Source organism: Tasmannia lanceolata, unplaced genomic scaffold (genome assembly GCF_043159265.1).
Source record: "Tasmannia lanceolata isolate RefF3 unplaced genomic scaffold, GAP_Taslan_0.1 ptg000012l, whole genome shotgun sequence".
NCBI lineage: Eukaryota > Viridiplantae > Streptophyta > Magnoliopsida > Canellales > Winteraceae > Tasmannia > Tasmannia lanceolata.
The window spans coordinates 7931823-7949806 of NW_027518689.1; the positions used below are offsets into that span (position 1 = coordinate 7931823).

At 39.8% G+C, this 17984-nt stretch overlaps 1 protein-coding gene across 7 annotated transcripts in view; it reads right to left on the reverse strand.

The window, feature by feature from the left end:
• The window catches only part of LOC143887605 (uncharacterized), a 47958-nt gene that overhangs the window by 19746 nt on the left and 10228 nt on the right, over window positions 1-17984 (reverse strand). For 3 of the 7 annotated variants that reach the window (XR_013254300.1, XR_013254296.1, XR_013254299.1), the window contains exon 2: window positions 13742-14510. The exons of the other annotated variants lie outside the window; for them this stretch is intronic. The gene's annotated coding sequence lies outside the window, so the exon portion shown is untranslated. The remainder of the gene's footprint in view (window positions 1-13741; window positions 14511-17984) is intronic. 7 annotated transcript variants of the gene reach the window in all.

The window sequence follows — 17984 nt, forward strand, 5'->3', positions numbered from 1 at the left end:
CCCCCTTTAATTCTCGTCCCCCTCTATGTGAGGAGCGTTTTTGTCATATGAAGTTAGAGTTCAATCAGGGCTCTTTTAAAAGCCTATAAATACAACCTTTTAAAAGCCTATAAATACAACCTTAAGAGTTTTAGGAGACTAATAAAACCCTAAAACACATTTCTGCAACCCAATAGAGAGGTTTTCGTGTGGAAGGAACAGAAAACAAGATCTAAGATTGGAAAACGTGGATCAAGGTAAGATCTTCACTCTATTATGATCTCTAAGTGTTAAAGAACCCTAAAAAAGAAGCCTAGTGTATTTAGAAGGGATAAAATAACGATTAATTGTGTTCAAGATGAACCTTAAGCTTGATCTTGGATTCCTTAGGGTTTATCTTTTCATTGAATCCCCAAAGGATCCATGATCAAGATGTTGTAATTTTGAAAATTGAGATTTTGGGGATTTTGACCTAAAAGCTTAGATTGTTTTACAATAATTGTCTACGTAGTTTTGGAGCGTGAAATTGGGTTTGGTGGATTCCCCTCATGTAAGGAGTCCATCGGATCCGACTTCGCGCGATTTGGAGTTTAAAGGAAAAGGTTATGACCTCTCAAAGTTCTGGGAAAATCGGTCAAAATTTGCAAATTCGTGGCCTCGGGAGAAAACCCAATCCCGCGTCAGGGTTCGGACGTCCGAACCAACTGGGTCAAGTGATTTTCCAGCAATGTTTCCTGCCGACAGCCCAACTTCATAAAATCATAACTTCTTCGTTTCTCGTCCGTTTTTCACGCTCTTATACTCTACAGACATGCCGGCAATGCGTACTTCCTGTTAAAAATAGTTTCAAAAATATTTGGAGACTCTATAGGGATGATAAATTCAAAATACTAAAGAGAACCCTAGGACGGGCTACCGCTTCTTTTCCGATTGGGCATCAAAGGGTGTCTTGTGTCAACGGGAGGCTATGTATGCCTATTAGGATTGAGATTAATGATAGAACTCATGAGGAATATCCGTACTATTAGCTGTAGGTGACTGAGGCATACGGTGAAAAGGATTTCGAACTTCAATCGAGGTGAGTAATAAGGGATTACTCTAATGGGTTATTCTCAAGCCCTCTTTGATGCTTGTAGCATGTAATCTTGATTCTTTTGATTCTCATCCGTATTCGATTCTTGACATTAGTACCCAAATTGAATTCTGAATTTTGTATTGTTCGAAACTTACTGATTTCTCAAAAAGCTTAAGATATTGGACAAGGGCAATATTTAATCTTTTATACTAACACCCTCTCACGTGTGGCCCACTTGGCAAACATGTGGTACACGTGGTCCCACGTTAGGCTGACCATAGCAGGTGGATAATTTTTATTTTTTTACATCGGGGAGGCTTGAACTCGAGAACTTTGGCTCTGATACCATGTTAGAAACTTACTGAGTTCTCCAAAAGCTTAAGCTATTGGAGAAGGGCAGTATTTAATCTTTTATACTTTAACATGTATAATATCTAAACCTGAATGTTTGAGGGTATGATCCCTTTATTTTTATATTTTGAAAAGTGACAACAATATATATTGATATTTCATACGAAGGTTATATGAAGAAGGGACCAGGAGTCCCCCATTGAATACATCGTATGATGGCCAAAGAGAACTTCAGAGCCCTAAAAGATAAAATTAAAAAAATCTCCAGAACTATCCCCCATTACATTCCCCTTCCCAAACAAGAATACATAAAACTTCATAACAAATTTTGTGATCTTGCTCGAAGATCTTGATTAGAACATCCATGATAGAACCACCAAAAGAAACTTTTGCAATCTTCATCGAAGATCTTGGAAACAACCCCTCCAAAGATTAATAACCTCCCTCCACTTTGTGCGATCTTCCTCGAAGATCTTGAAGAAGGTCCTCATTGGGTCAAAGCAAAAACCCTCAACACTTTCCTTCGACAACTCCTGTGTCGAGGAATTACAAAAGGACTATGTCCAGTACTATCCCAAAAAACTAAGAGCCTCCAACCCAAAAAAAAAAACATAGTAAAAACTGTCCAAAAAAAAACCAACCCAAATTCTTCACAAGAGCGAACCCCTTCAATTCCTAAGAGCTTTAAGCTCTCTACTACCTCGTCCTGGGTTCTTCCTTTTTTCTCCGCGTCCCGCTTCTCTATCTCAAGAAACATTGTTTTTGTTCCATCAACATTCTCCTCGAAACCTATTCCCAGATGATCCCCCATTTACGTCATCTCATCAAATTCATAAGAGTAAGCCTTCTCTTCTTCTTCCCTAACGTCCTTCTCTTCCTCTACTGAATCCTCCTCTTCTTTCTCCGATATAGCCTTCCCTCCCCCCCCCCCCCCCTCTGAAACCTCCTTCTCTACCTCTGTTGAAACCTGTTTAGCCCTACCAATACAGGATTTTATTTTCCCACTGAGTTCCACCTCATCTTAGACTCCTCATCGGGAATAACTATATCCTTTTCCTTCTCCTTTTTTTCCGCCCAGGCAACCTCCATACAAGCCTTTCTTTCCTTCCGCTCCTCTTCCAAACATTGTTGAAAGCATGGCAACTTGTATTGCGGGATGCAAACTTCTTTGACAGACCTTTTTCCCCATTGCAATCTCACTTTTTGTTGGAGATCCTTCGCACGATCTCTTCTTCTCCTCCCCTCCTTTTTTTGGCGATAAATCTTCTTCCATTACAACCTTCCCCTTGACTCTGTCTTCCACTCTTTCCTCATCTTCAGAAGACAATGTCCCCAGTTTTCTCATAACTTTCCAGCATTTTTAGGATATCAGAGACAAATTATTTCTTTTTTTGCTCGCTTCTGCTTGAACGGTGGCCCTCTAATTTCTTCTTATAGGGAAGAGAACCGCCTTTTCTGGCCTCTAGGAGAAAGGGATTGTAATGATGACTCTTGGTCTTATCGAAGCCGTGCATGAGAGAGCCTTTTCCAACATGATAGCTTTTCGTCTTCCAACCTAAATTTACACCTTTCCGAGCCAAGTGTCACCTTTCGGCAGTTTTCTTGTTCAATTTCAAAAAATTCTTTTTGTAGCTAAAATTTGAATTTTTTGAGGCTATACACAGCATGTTGTCCTTTCTGCCCCTATGTCCGGATTTCAGAGCAGATCTTTTCGAAAAGTAATCTCCTTTTGAATTTTTATATGTATTTCCTACCGCCTTATCAACTCTAGGTACCCAGTAAAGATTATTTTCATGATTTAGCACCCCCTCGGTTTAAGGTCTCCAGTGAGAAGACGCCAGGTATGGGGCATTAACTATGTCTTGCTTGATAGCCTCAAAACTTATCATCCTTGGTCTTAGGGCATCGGCTAGGGAAATGTCAGCTACCGTCTGACTAGAAGGAAATTTGAATTTGGGGTCCAACGGATCTTTCTGGCCTCCTGTAATTGGCAGTTTTTACCTTTTTTGGCCTCCTTCTCCACCATTCTCTCTCCGGCACCAGGGGAAAGCCCATGATTGTTTTTCCATTCTGGCTAGCCAATTGGGATGAATCTTCCTCCCTCGATAATTTCTTTCAACTACCGAAAGGGGAACAATAGCACAGCATGAGACAATCAGTTCCTGTAACCAAATTAGGAAGATTCCGCCTGCCAGCTCATGTGTCGATACCAATCTTCGTTATGAAATCCTGGAAAGCTGCAGCCGCGCGGTACATTTTCAACTCCGGGCATACATGTAACTTGAACTAAATAAACTTTGTTATCCACCTTTAAATTAATGAATGGTGTCACCGATTTCCAATGTTGTGTTGAGACTTTTATTGAGGCAAAGGCTACGCAATATTCACGATTCCCTGATAGTTGGACCTGAAGCACTTGTCCAAAGAGATTTCCAAAGGCTTCTATCGTTGATAATGACCATGCATGGAGAGGAATATCATAAAATCTTAAACACACCGTCTTTGCCCCAACATTTAGGGTCGGGTTCCAGGAATGCAGGGAGGCAATATAGTTACCCAGAGCATCTCCCCCTTTTCAGAGAATTCATAAAGCTTGATGCTCCGAATCAAGGGTATGATCCCTTTATTGACTCTTCTGACTTATCATTATATCAAAATCAGTAACTCTCATCTATTGAAACCCACATTGAATATCAAACCATTGAATATTGAAATCACATAGGAAGCTTAAGTATATTTCTGGACCCATGCTAGTGGGGAATGCATAATACATTGGTAGACTAAACATTCTGAACTAAATTGTTTGCCAATTCTGGACCCAGTCAGTGGGGGAATGCATAATAACCTGACAACTGGGGGAATGCATAATAACCTGACAACTGTCAACAATCGAATTTCTGAACAATAATAAACAAAGCTCTTTCTGAACCCAAGATGTATAGAATTTTGTTATTGACATATTATCGAATTATTTTTCTGAAATCTCATTCTGACCATCGATAGTAAGATGCTTTTGACTTTGACTTTGTCTATTGTTATTATGGAACCCTTAATTGCACATATATGATTCCAACCTTATGATCAAACCCTTTGGTTACTTCATCTTTTGTTGATTATCTTCGTTAAGTGTTGTCTTATCTGTTAGCGTATCTCTTATTACTTCACATGAGCATTGGCTCACCCATGGTTAACAATTTCAGATCCCAAGGCGTAATTCTAGCTTGAGATTGGAGTAGCGAGGGAAATTACCATGAGGAGGAATACTTTTACTTTATTTTAGTTATTAAGTGAGTATACTTAAAAATGGCTTTATTCGTTTACCTGGTGTATGGGTTTGTGTCTTTGTGAGCGAGAGATTGATACTCAATGATTATTTGACCAACTAGTTTCATGGATGGTTATAGATTTGATTTATTATAGTAATTGAGCATGCATCTGTTATACTGTTAGCCTTGCATGCTTGTAGGGTTTCTTTACAGGTATGTGGCGTTGTTATGTTCCAAGCCATGGCGGTGGTTTGAGGCGTGAGAGAGAGAGAGAGGAGAAGATAGAAGAGAACAGATGAAATATAGAATCGTGCGTTAGTGAATTGTGCATTGACGCATGACATATAATATATATGTGTGAGTGTGCATGGAACATACAAAGACAGAAATACCCCTCCAATGTGGGAGGTATATTATATGACCATTCTCAACGCTCCCCCTTAAACTGCATTACGTATATCATGCATTCCCAGCTTGTTACATAAATCACCCAATCTAGCCTTGCTGAGGGATTTTGTAAACATGTTTGTTATCTAGTCATTTGACCTTGTGAAAAGTGAAAACTGTGCAGATCTCTCCTCCTTGAATCCTATGACGAATAAAGTGACAATCCACCTCAATGTGCTTCATTCTCTCACGAAACACAGGATTCATAGCAATATGAGTAGCGGAGTTGCTGTCATAGTGGAGCGACGCAGGTGATGAGTAGGGTAATCCAATCTCTAACATATAAGACCTCAACCGTATCAACTCACAGCCTGCATAGGTCATGGCTCTATATTCAACCTCTACACTTGACCTTGATACAACCTCTTGTTTTTTGCTCTTCCAAGACACTAAGTTGCCTCCAACAAAAGTACAATAGCCATTTGTAGACCTCCTATCTGCAGGAGATCATGCCCAATCTGCATCTGAATAGCTCTCAGTCCTCATGTGGCTATGTTTTCTGAAGAGGAGTCCTTTACCAGGAGCTCTCTTCATATTTCACTATCTAGATAACTGCAGACCAATGAGATGTCTGTTATGCACTCATATACCGACTGACCAAGCCGACAGCATAAGAAATATCTAGACGTGTGACAGTGAGGTAAATCAATTTTCCAACTAAGCGTCTGTATTTGCCTGGATCCTCTAGTAACTCCCCATCATCAGGTGAAAGCTTGATATTCGGTCCATGGGTGTTTCAGCTGGCTTAGAACCTAGAAGACCAGTCTCCTCCAATAAATCTAGTGTTAGAAAGGTTGAAAAACCTCGAGCAAAATCGCTACACGTAGCGGAAGAATAAACCGTGTAGAACAAAAATTTTGTCCTGACGCAGGATTCCTGAGGACTAATTGATTTTTATTGTGATTTAATAAACACAAATATAAATACCTCTAAGTTGCTGTAGAGAAGAACTCGTCCGCTTGATCTACTCCTCGAAAATTCGCTGACGATCTAATCGACGTGAAACCGCAAGTTGAATCGATGGATTTCTTTTGTTGCACAAAGGATCTTATAAACAACTCTTTGTTTACTTTATAATCTGATCTTAATCAGATTATAATATGGGAATTATTGTTTAGAACAATGGAGATTAGTTGGATGAATGCCTTTGAGTTCAAAAATTCAAAACTAGTTGATGAATAGAGAGAGAGAACAAAGGGGACGAATTTTCTTGTGTGTCTGTTTCAATTTCCAGCACATAGATTATGAAAGAGATGTCGAAAACTCTGTTCCTTTGTCTTGTATTTATAAAGATTTGAATTGTCTTTGATAGAATCCAAAGTTTCTACAGAATTCTCAAAAAATAAGGAAACTAATCAAAATTGGGAGCTTCCAATCTGGAAACAAGCTAGTTTGTTTTTTTTCAAAATAGAAACCAAACAATGCGGAGAATGTTTTTAGAAATTCTTGGACATTTAGAAAACTCTAAATTAGGCATTTTTCCAAGTAGAAAACGTGGGTTGCTTTATTGGATAAAAACAATCCCTAAAATATCTCCTACACTCTCTCCTTTTTCTAATTCGGCCATTTACTTGTCCAAAAATGAAGTTGAAATTTGACCTACAACATTATAGCGGGAAAGTAGAAAAATGAGAGAGTGCAGGAGATATTTTAAGCATTGTGTTTATCCAATAAAGCAACCCGCGTTTTCTACTTGGAAAATGCCCAATTTAGAGTTTTCTAAATATCCAAGAATTTCTAAAAACATTCCCCATATTGTTTGGTTTCAATTTTGAAAAAAAACAAACTAGCTTGTTTCCAAATTGGAAGCTCCCAATTTTGACTAGTTTCCTTTCCTTATTTTTTGAGAATTCTCTAGAAATTTTGGATTGCATCAAAGGCAATTCAAATCTTTATAAATACAAGACAAAGGAATATAGTGTTCGACAGCTCTTTCATAATCCATGTGCTAGAAATTGAAAGACACACAAGAAAATTCGTCCCCTTTGTTCTCTCTCTATTCATCAACTAGTTTTGGGTTTTTGAACTCAAAAGCATTCATCAAACTAATCTCCATTGTTCTAAACAATAATTCCCATATTATAATCTGATTAAGATCAGATTATAAAGTAAACAAAGAGTTGTTTACAAGATCCTTTGTGTAACAAAAGGAATCCATCGATTCAACTTGCGGTTTCGCGTCGATTAAATCGTTGGCGAATTTTTGAGTAGATCAAGCAGACGAGTTCTTCTCTACAGCAACTTAAAGGTACTTATTTTTGTGTTTATTAAATCACAATAAAAATTAATTAGTCCCTAGGAATCCTGGGTTAGAGCAAAAATTTTGTTCTACACGGTTTATTCGTGGATTTCAGGACTGATCTCTTTACAAGGTTGGAAAGTACACTCGAATACGAGTCCAACGCATCAAGAATCATTGAAATCAGACGAGTGGTTTAAGAGATATGATTTTTCTAAGTTTGATACAAGTTGCTGGAATTCAATTCTGAAAATTAATTTGGGTTTTTATTTCTCCACCCCAAAACGATTTGAAAAGCCTTAACCTAGGCATAGACTTTTTAAACAATGTCTTCGGGTGTTTGTAGCATGATCAGATCCTTGAGAAAGCATTCGAGTAACTATATCCCACTCAAAGTTACTTGAAAGGTCATGCTACCCGAAATGTGTTCCAGGTATGGAACAATTTTTGTTTTTCACAAATCAAACGATCTTGTTTTCACGCAAAATTTTGTACGTTGATTTATCAAATCATATAAAAGTGTTTTATGATGTTTCTAAGTAAAATCAGAATGGTATGTGTTAATCAAAATTGAATTAACCCGGTATTTGTGCGAATTGATCGTTATTGGTGAAAGATGGGCAAAAAGGAGAATCGACCTGACTTCATGCATGAGATGCATGATTTTATATGGATGTTTTGATCTGATGATTTATTTAATGGTTTGTAATATTAAAGTCCGCAATGTAATTTAATTATTTCAGCTTTTAAATTACTCCCTCTGGGCAGTTGGGCGGATGACTGGTTTCCCATGTAGATTGATGATGATGTATAGATTACCTAGGCTAGTGTAGGACACTACAGTGGTTTATATTTATTTGTTCAAGACCAATTGAGGATGAGATCATTCTCTTGGAGCTCAAAAGATGGATTGTGGATACTGTGGCATAGTAATGCTCCAGATTGACTGTCAGATGGAGGCAGATTCGATCCAACCAAAGAGGGACGCACTTGCTGATGTTACTGATGATAATATGCTTCATATAATGAGGCAAATCAGATTACACACCTTTGAGAATTCGCTTTGAGGCTAGCAAAATTCCCCTTGTGTCGTTGCACAAAATTGCTCATAATTCACCCTCAATTTGGCAATATGGTGTTGTAGGGATTCCCTTATTCAAGTAAGGTTAGTGGGAGGATCCCTATGATCCAAGATGCCAAATTGGATTTTATGGATGGTGTGTTTTTTATTTCCGTGGTTTGTTTGTTTGCTCTTCATGTGATGGATGGCATGGTTTGGTTTGCAATGTATGTTTTTCTTTTATGCAATAGATGCCTAATCAAACATACACAATGATGATTGTAACTCCCACATTAAATAACCCTCTTAATAATATTAAGTTGATAAACGGGGTTAAGTCAAAAGGACAAGACCTCGTGGCCTTCCATAGCCACCTAACCGTTGGCTAGTCTAGGAAATAGGACGGTCACATGCCAAAGCAGAAGCCAATCATGTTTCTTGACTAGAGTAACCGTTAGATTCCTACTAGGATAAGGAGAATGTGCATGATACATTGGTCACATGCCAAAGCAGAAGCCATTGTATATTGCATAGTTTTTCCAGGCGGTAGGTATTAACTTAACCAAGCAAAGGGTATTGACACCCAAAGGATATACATACTGCAATGCTTGGAGGACTAACATAAATCGAATCTCATAGGATTAGATGAATCCACTTATTCAGATCTGGCAGTAGTGCTGATAGGATTGGAGGACTAACATAAATCGAATCTCATAGGATTTTACTAGCCATCTCTGCACACTATGATTACGAAATCTGGCAGATGGATGTCAAAATCGCCTTATTGAATGGAGACATTCAGGAAGATATTTATATGGTCCAGCCGGAGGGTTCTGAGGCTGTTGGAGAAGGTAGTCAAACAGTATGCAAATTGCAAAGATCCATTTATGGATCGAAGCAAGCTTCCCGTAGTTGGAACCTTCGTTTTGATCAAGCAGTCAAAGAGTTTGGCTTCTGTCAAAACGTGGATGAGACTTGTGTTTACAAGAAGGTCAATGGGAGAGCGGTAACATTCTTGGTTCTTTATGTGGATGACATACTACTCATTGGGAATGATGTAGGAATGTTATCAAGTACAAAATTATGGGTTTCAAGCACGTTTGCTATGAAAGATCTAGGAGAAGCTTCATACATTCTAGGACTTCAATTTTTTAGGGACCGTAAGAATAGGAAGCTTGGGCTATCACAAGAAACTTATATAGATAAGATATTGGCGAGATACAACATGACAGATTCCAAGAAGGGATTAGTTCCTTTCAGGCATGGAATCAGGCTATCCAAGAAGATGTCTCCCAAGACACCTGACGATAAGCAGGTTATGAATATTCCCTCCGCTTCGGCTGTGGGAAGTCTTATGTATGCTATGTTATGTACAAGATCAGACATCTGTTACTCTGTAAGTGTGGTTAGCAAATATCAATCAGACCCAGGTCTGGAGCATTGGACAGCAATTAAACATATTTCCAAATATCTTAGGAGAACTAAATATTATTGTTTAATTTACGGTGCAGAGGAGTTGGTCGTTTCTGGTTTTACCGACGCATACTTTCAGTCTGATATTGATGACATGAAATCATCATCGGATTTTGTGTTCACCATAGCGAATGGGGCAGTGTCATAGAGAAGTTGCAAGCAAGACACCACAGCAGATTCCACGACTGAGGCTGAGTACATCGCTGAGAGCGAAGGAGGCAGTATGGCTGCGAAAGTTTTTGGACGACCTTGGAGTCGTACCCTCTGTCGAGAGACCCATTACGCTGTATTGTGATAACAGCGAAGCGATTGCTCAAGCAAAGGAACCGAGGTCTCATCAGAAGTCCAAGCATGTACTTCGAAAGTATCATGTGATACAGGAGATGTGGTTATTGCAAAGGTTGCTTCAGCGGAAAACGTGGTGGACCCTTTTACCAAGCCTCTTAGTCAAAAGGTGTTTGACAGGCATGTTGAGGGGATGGGTATAAGATATATGCATAACTGGCTTTGAGGGCAAGTGGGAGACTATTAGAGTCAGTGCCCTAAAACCTAGTATATTTCGCATGTTAATCAATAAAAGTTTCTTTTTCATGACATTTATGGGTACTAAAAGTTAAATATGCGTGATATGTTACTTATTATTTACACATATTTGTCCTTAAGTAGCGAAGTAAGAAACCCATGCTCATGGATTCACAGATCCTAAGGAACAAGGAGATATGGGATTCCGGTTCTTTGCAGACATTAGTAGTTCCTAGTTGAGGTTGAGGTTGGACACCTCTTCCTGTATACAACTAGCATTTATCTTGCCTACATGCACGAGATGTGGAGTGACTTATCTCAATCACTTGGGTAGTGGACCCTAAGCAAGATAGAATGGGTACGACAATGAGATTGCGTACTAAACAGGATCACATTAGAATAGCTTGTGGACAGGAGACAGTTGAGCTATTCTACCAGACAGGACCCTTTACATGTCCTTTGACCTGAGGAGTCATATTAGTCTGTTGACGAGTCTCTCATTTTTTGTCTATCTAACTGTGATTCTCTTGAAGTCACCAAAGGGTAATCTTGGAGTGTTGGACAAAACTTCGAGGTCGATACCCAACATGGAATTCTCCATCTATTTTATAGGATAACATCTACGATTTTGGTCAGAGCAGTAGACCTAGAAAAATACCTGCCCAGGTAGATTTGATAAAGTGTTTATCAAAAGGATTTCACAAAATAAGTTTTAAAATGGTTTTTAACTGCTTGACTGAAAGGCCATGAGTGAGCCCAGGGGGTAGTTGATGTCCACCACCCCCCCCCCCCGACCACCCTAGGACTCAACTCGGTAGATGTGCACTTGGAGAAAGGACTTACACATTTGATGTAATTAGGGGTATGATGATTTGACGGTTATCTTCAGGGTTACGTCTCAATGGAGGCCACTGACTCAATACGATTGTAGCATTAGATATGGAGCAATAATCGCAGTGGGGCCCATTCGTGGGTTCTGCAGGATCTGCCGTTAAATCTCTGCTACGATCCCACTCACTACTCGATTGACCTATTATAATTTATTAGATAGAGGTCTCGCATTTATTTAGTTGCTTACACGAATTATTTAACTTTTAAGTCCCAAAAATGTCATAAAAAGAAACTTTTATTGATTAACATGCGAAATATACTGGGTTTTAAGGCACCAACTCTAACATCTAGTGCGTACTTTGTTTAGTATAAAGATAGTCCTCCACGTGAATGTGCTACCTCTATCCCTAGAAAGTATCTCAAATGAGCAAGATCTTTAGTAAAGGATTCTTTCTAAAGAAGCTCCTTCAGTCTCTGCATGCCACTTCCTGTAATTATGATATCATCAACATAAACAATCAGGAAGATCCTACCATCTTTACCCTGAGAGTTGAACACTGAGTGGTCTACAGCACACTGTTTGATTCCAAATCATATCACTACCTCACTGAATCTACCAAACCAGGCACGAGGAGACTGCTTAAGACCATATATCGCCTCCATGTAAACCTCTTCCAGCAGATCACCATGCAAGAATGCATTCTTTATATCTAGCTGATAGAGGGGCCATGACATGTTCACTGCAAGGGATATCAAAACTCGTACTGAGGGAATTTTCGCCACAGGAGAAAAGGTTTCCGTGTAGTCAATGCCATAAGTCTGTGTGTACCCCTTTGCGACCAATAGAGCCTTCAATCTCTCTACTGTTCTATCTGGTAGATATTTTACAGTGAAAACCCACTTACATTCTACTACCTGCACCAATGGAGGAAGTATAACCAAATGCTAGGTATTATTCAACTTCATAGCACCCATCTCTGCATCCATTGTTGCTCGCCAACCTGGACGAGCCAGAGCCTCTACAACAGATTGAGGAATGGAAACAAAGGAAAGGATAAATGCGAACTATAAGAGGGTGAGAGATGAGCATAAGATACCACATCAGAAACAGGATGATGAGTAGAACGAGAATGTGTACGATATGAAATGAGAGCCTCATCAGAAGAAACAGTTACATCTCGAGCAGTAAGAAGTCTTGCATTTTATGAGGGACGTGGTAGGCATGAGGTGTCATTTGGACATGGAGGTGTTAAGGTCTACTGATGGCGACGAGAGTAAACCTTCAACGGCTTGGAGTGTTCCACGGGTGACAAGGCCGGAACTGGAATTTGTAATGGCAGCGGAATCTGAGAATCAGGTACTGGAATTTGTAAAGGCAGCGGAATATGAGAAACAGAGTTAGTAAAATAAGGGGTATCCTCAAAAAATGACACATCAACGGACATGAAGACACGGCGAAGTTGAGGACTATAACATTTATAGCCCTTTTGAGTGCAAGAATAGCTTAAGAATACACATTTGATAGCACGGGGATCCAACTTATCAAGTCCAGGAGTTAGATCATGAACAAAGTATGTGCAACCAAAGAGTCAGAATTAATGGAAATAGATTCCCTGAGGGATGTAAAACTGAAAAAGGTGAAAGATTTTGGAGAACTGATGATGGAAGACGATTGGCTAGAAAGCAAGATGTGAGAACAGCATTGGCTTGGGAACATGCATATGATAAAGAAGAGTCCTAGCCATGTCTACATGGTACCTAAGTTTCCTCTCGGCAACACCATTTTGTTGAGGTATAAGCACATGATGATTGTTGAATGATGCCATGACTAGAGAGACTTCTGAAACCCATTAGAAACAGAGAAGTATTCACGTGCACTATCAGTACGCAAACATTTAAGAGAACACGAATACTTGTTAGTAATTTCAGCATAAAAGGAACAAAACACAAAAAAAACTTCTGAAAGATCTTTTATTACATATAAACCAAGACATCCTTGATAATCATCCACAAATAACACAGCCCAAAGACAGAGGGAGTTCGACATGGATCCCAATTATCAGAATGCACCAGCTCAAATGGGCTCAAAACAGGGACGGAGCCAGGAATATGGCTCCAAGGGGCAAACAAAGGCAGTTACATAATAACTATGCCCACCTTTTCCTTCACATAGAAAAAAAACTATCGACTGTGAGCAATACCCACAAACACTTGAACATGAAATCAACATAACACCAACTCCATAGTCCATAGCCTATTACTATGTCATCAATCAATAAAAAAAGAAAGAAAAAAATTTCTTTTCCAGACTTTTCCAATAAGTTCTCACAATCCAAACATGGCCAAAATCAGATTAAGGGTTTTTTTTTTAACATGAGTTAAGGGGTTTTTCTCTTTTTTCGGAGACACAATTAGATTAAGAGAGAAAGAGAGGAGAGATTGAGAAAGAAAGAGGGAGAGATTGAGATTGAGAGTGAAAGAGGATGAAAGAAACATACCTTATTGAAATAGCCGGTTCCGTACTCGTGGAGATTGAAGAACAAAAAACCTAGTGAAGATTGCAGTCGTGAAGATAGAAGACTGAAGGTTGAAGAAGCCTTGAAGAACAAGAAACCCTACGCAAGGCAAGAACAAGACGACTTTTTTTGCCAACTTCTTTGTAAATCGATTTCTATAAAACAAAGGCACTGATTTTTAGCAATTTTCCCTACAAAATATAAATTGATTTGGATTTACTACGCTATGTGCAAGGAAATAACGATTGTAAATCGATTTCTAGAAAACAAAATCATTGCAACTTTCCTTAAAAAATAGAAACTGATTTGGGTTTAGTAAATCTTGTTTTGAAAAAAGACGAAGGGGCATTTGCCGCTTTAATAGAAAATTTGAAATTTAAAAAGGGGAAAAGGGTATAAAAGTTATCTTGCCAGAAAGGAATTTTTTATTTTTTTTAGATTTCTTAGGGGGCCCTCGCCCCCCCCCCCCCCCCTGGATCCGTCTCTCGCTCGAAACACGACTAACAGAATATGACTGAAAGGATACACCATGGTGTTTTCCATACTGACAAGACTCATACTGAAACTGACTAACAGGACCAGACACAACTGATGAATACTGCAGACGATCCGCGGGGAGGTGACCAAGACGGTAGTGCCACATGAATGAATCAACCGAAGTGCTCAACACAGTGGGCGGAGTATCACTGTCAAAGTAGTAGAGTCCATCCACCTCATGTCTTGAACCTATCCTCCTCCCATTCGCAAGATCCTGAAAAGAACAATAAGAGGGAAAGAAGGTCACAGAACAGTTAATATGACAAGTAAGTTGACTAACAGAAAGTATATTAGAAGGGAAACTATGAACACATAAAACAGATGAAATAGATAAATTACAACTACGATATGTATCCCCTATACCAGAAATAGGGTACATAGCCCAATTAGCCAAGGTGACTGATGTAGAAGTGGAAGTAGGTTTGAAGGGGATAAGAAAACTATTGTTACCGGTCATATGATGTGAGGCTCCAGAATCAATGAGCCATGAACCGGATCGACTGCGAGAGAAGGATGGTCTGCTACCTTCCGTTGCAAGGTTGGCAGTGGGTTGTTTCCCTTCCTATTGTAGACGCAGTAGAGACTCGTACTCCGTACGTGAAATTCCAAGGGTAGGCCCGAGTACTTACTCTAATGGCAACTTATAAGGAGATAAAATTTAGGTTGCTAACAAGTTTTAATCTTTCAAAAACTCTAATCCAAATTTTGAAGATTAAGAGATCAAGAATGAAAAAATAGGCACACAAGTTAAATCCTAAGTGCAATGCAAATAAAGAGCATGAGATAAGAGAGAATGCCCCCGAGATTTAAAGTGGTTCGGTCCTCCAAACGCGAGGCCTACTCCACTACACAAACCAAACCCGTTGATGGCTTCACTATTTGATCTTCTTAACTTCGGCGAAGATCGGTGCCGATTACAATTCCAATTGCTTTAACCTTGGTGGCAATCCTCACCACGAAGAGTAGGCTCCGCTTCTCCGAACACTCGCCCGAATATAATTTTCTTGATAAAGAAAGAAAGAACTAAAAACAATCCCTCACAAGGGTTTACAAACTATGCAAAAGATGTACAAATTTGAGCCTAATGATCCAAATCCTAATTTTAGAGGATGAGAGGCATAAACAAGCTTGAATCACTCTTAGGATGTTCAAATAGAGTTTTTGAGTGTTAGGATTGATCTTTAAGAAGTTTAGAATGCCCATATATATAGAAGAACCAAAATATGACCGTTTGGTGGCATAGTGGTAATTCTGGCGAAAACACCAACGGCTCCTTTTTCTTCCCGAAGTAGTGGTCTCGGAGTTCCGAGAGAATTCTCGGAGTTCCGAGAATTTCTCTCGGAGTTCCGGGAATACAAACAGAAGTTGGAAAAAAGCTACTGGACCAAATCTCGGAGCTCCGAGGATTTCTCGGAGTTTCCAGCTCGGAGCTCCGAGAATTCTCTCGGAGTTCCGAGAAGCCTATATGCAGCAGATTTTCAATTCTGTTTTTGGGCTTCCAACTCTACACTAAGTTGGGATTGTTATGAGGGTTCCAAAGTGTTGGAACACCACAAGGACAATCTCTTAAACATTTAGGGTGTGTGAGTTTAACTTAATTTATGCCTCTTAAACTTAAGCTAAGATTGGATCAATACAAACTAAAAAAGACTTAAAATGGTCTTCACTTGCAATGCTTCAAGTCTTCTAGAGTCTTGGATTTCCGACGACTTTGGCCTTCCGAATGTGGTCAAATGAGTGCTTCTTGGCCTCAATCCAAGCAATCTTGTCTTTACACATTCATGATCTACAACTTAGACAAACAAACACATTAGTGATATAAATCACTTGTGTATTGGAATCATCAAAATAAGATGGGAATGCCAAGGTGGGAACCATTGGGCTTACAGTACGGGAAACAACCAATGTATCAAACGAACTGGGCGTGGAAGAGACTACAGGCAAACTCTCTGTGGCAGAAGAACCATAAATATGATGTGCAACTCATGAAGGTCATAACTCCGGATGCAAATCATAACAGAAATCGGCAATGGGACCCTCCATACCAGAATCCACGACCACAAGTATCACGGCCTCCTCTGAGTCACGACCAAAGCCTTGACCAGAACCACAGCGGCCATGGCCACGACCACCACGTATACCGCAGCCATAGCTAGACTGAACAGCGAGAGCAGATCGCTCCTCAATAGAATCACTAGGAGCATCAACGCAAATTGCTCACTGAACACGAGAGAAAACCTCATCAAGAGATGGTAATTTGCCTTCACCCACTACCAGTTGACGAAGAGGAAGAGGACGGAACTCTCTTCTTAGGCCTTCTAAAAAGTGAACACGGAGCTCCTCCTTCTGTTTGGCCAACATAGGAGGATCAGTTGAGGGTGGCAAATAAGAGCCCAACTGCTCACAAACCAATGAACTCCGTGTAATGATCAGAAACAGACCGATCGCCCCTCTTTGAATTGAGAAGGTCTGAGTAAACATAACAAATCTTCGTAAGGTTTTTAGATCCTGAGTAGAGTGTCTCTGCACGTAACCAAACAGCTCGAGATGACCCCAGGAACAACATGTTCCTAGCAATCTTGGGCTCCATACTCTGACTTAACAACGACCGAAGAAGTAGCATCCTCCTGGCTCCACTTATCATAGGAAGAATCCTTAGGTGATGGAATATCCGAAGTAACATAACTCAACTTCCCCCTGGCCGCGGAGATAAAGTTTCACATATTGACTCCACGCAGGATAGTTGGAGCCGTCAAGTTTAATGGAAGTCATAGACATGACATGGAAGGGGCTAGAGGCGGTAGATGAAGTGGAGGGTGTAGCCATTGTGAATAGCGACACAAAACCGCAACATGAGGCAAACTGCAATAACTAGGATAATCATGAACACAACCAATGATCCACCACCAAGCTGACTAACATGCACCACCCCCAAATATCCACTACGAAAAATGCAAAATATCAAGCCACCAACGAGCGCCCACCAATATCATCAAACCACCGACAGCTGATCACCAACATCATCAAACACAACAACAACAACTACAATCACCAGCACAAACTGATCACCATCATATCGTGATCCAACTACCAACAACAGCTATCCACTAAAAAAAATGCAGAAAATCAAGCCACCAACAAGCGCCCACCAATATCATCAAACCACCAACAGCTGATCACCAACATCATCAAACACAACAAGAAATCAACTACAATCACCAGCATCAACTGATCACCATCATATCATGATCCAACTACTAACAAAAGCCCCAAAGATGATATCTCCCACATTTACACATGGTTCCGGGCGAAAAGAAGGCAACAACACCACAAACATACAACACACCAGCATGAAAAAAATAACCCGAAAAATGCCCAGAACCCAACACAAGATGATAAGGATCAATGAAAACTGTTTAGAACATCGAGATAAAGAGATCGAAAGCAATTAAAGTAAGTTTAGGGACTGATTTGTATGAAGTAGGGGGTTAGGGTTAGAATTCGAAGGTTTAAAATTAGTTTAGTGGTGGTACGATACAATAAGGTTAGAGAAAGGGTGGGGTGCGAATGGCTTGGGAAGGGGGAAAATCCAAAAAAAAGGGTGTTTTGGTGATTTACTGGACTGTTTGGGGGTGAATAATGGGGTGTGATTAGGTCTGGGCTGATAAAAATCACAAAAATGGTGATT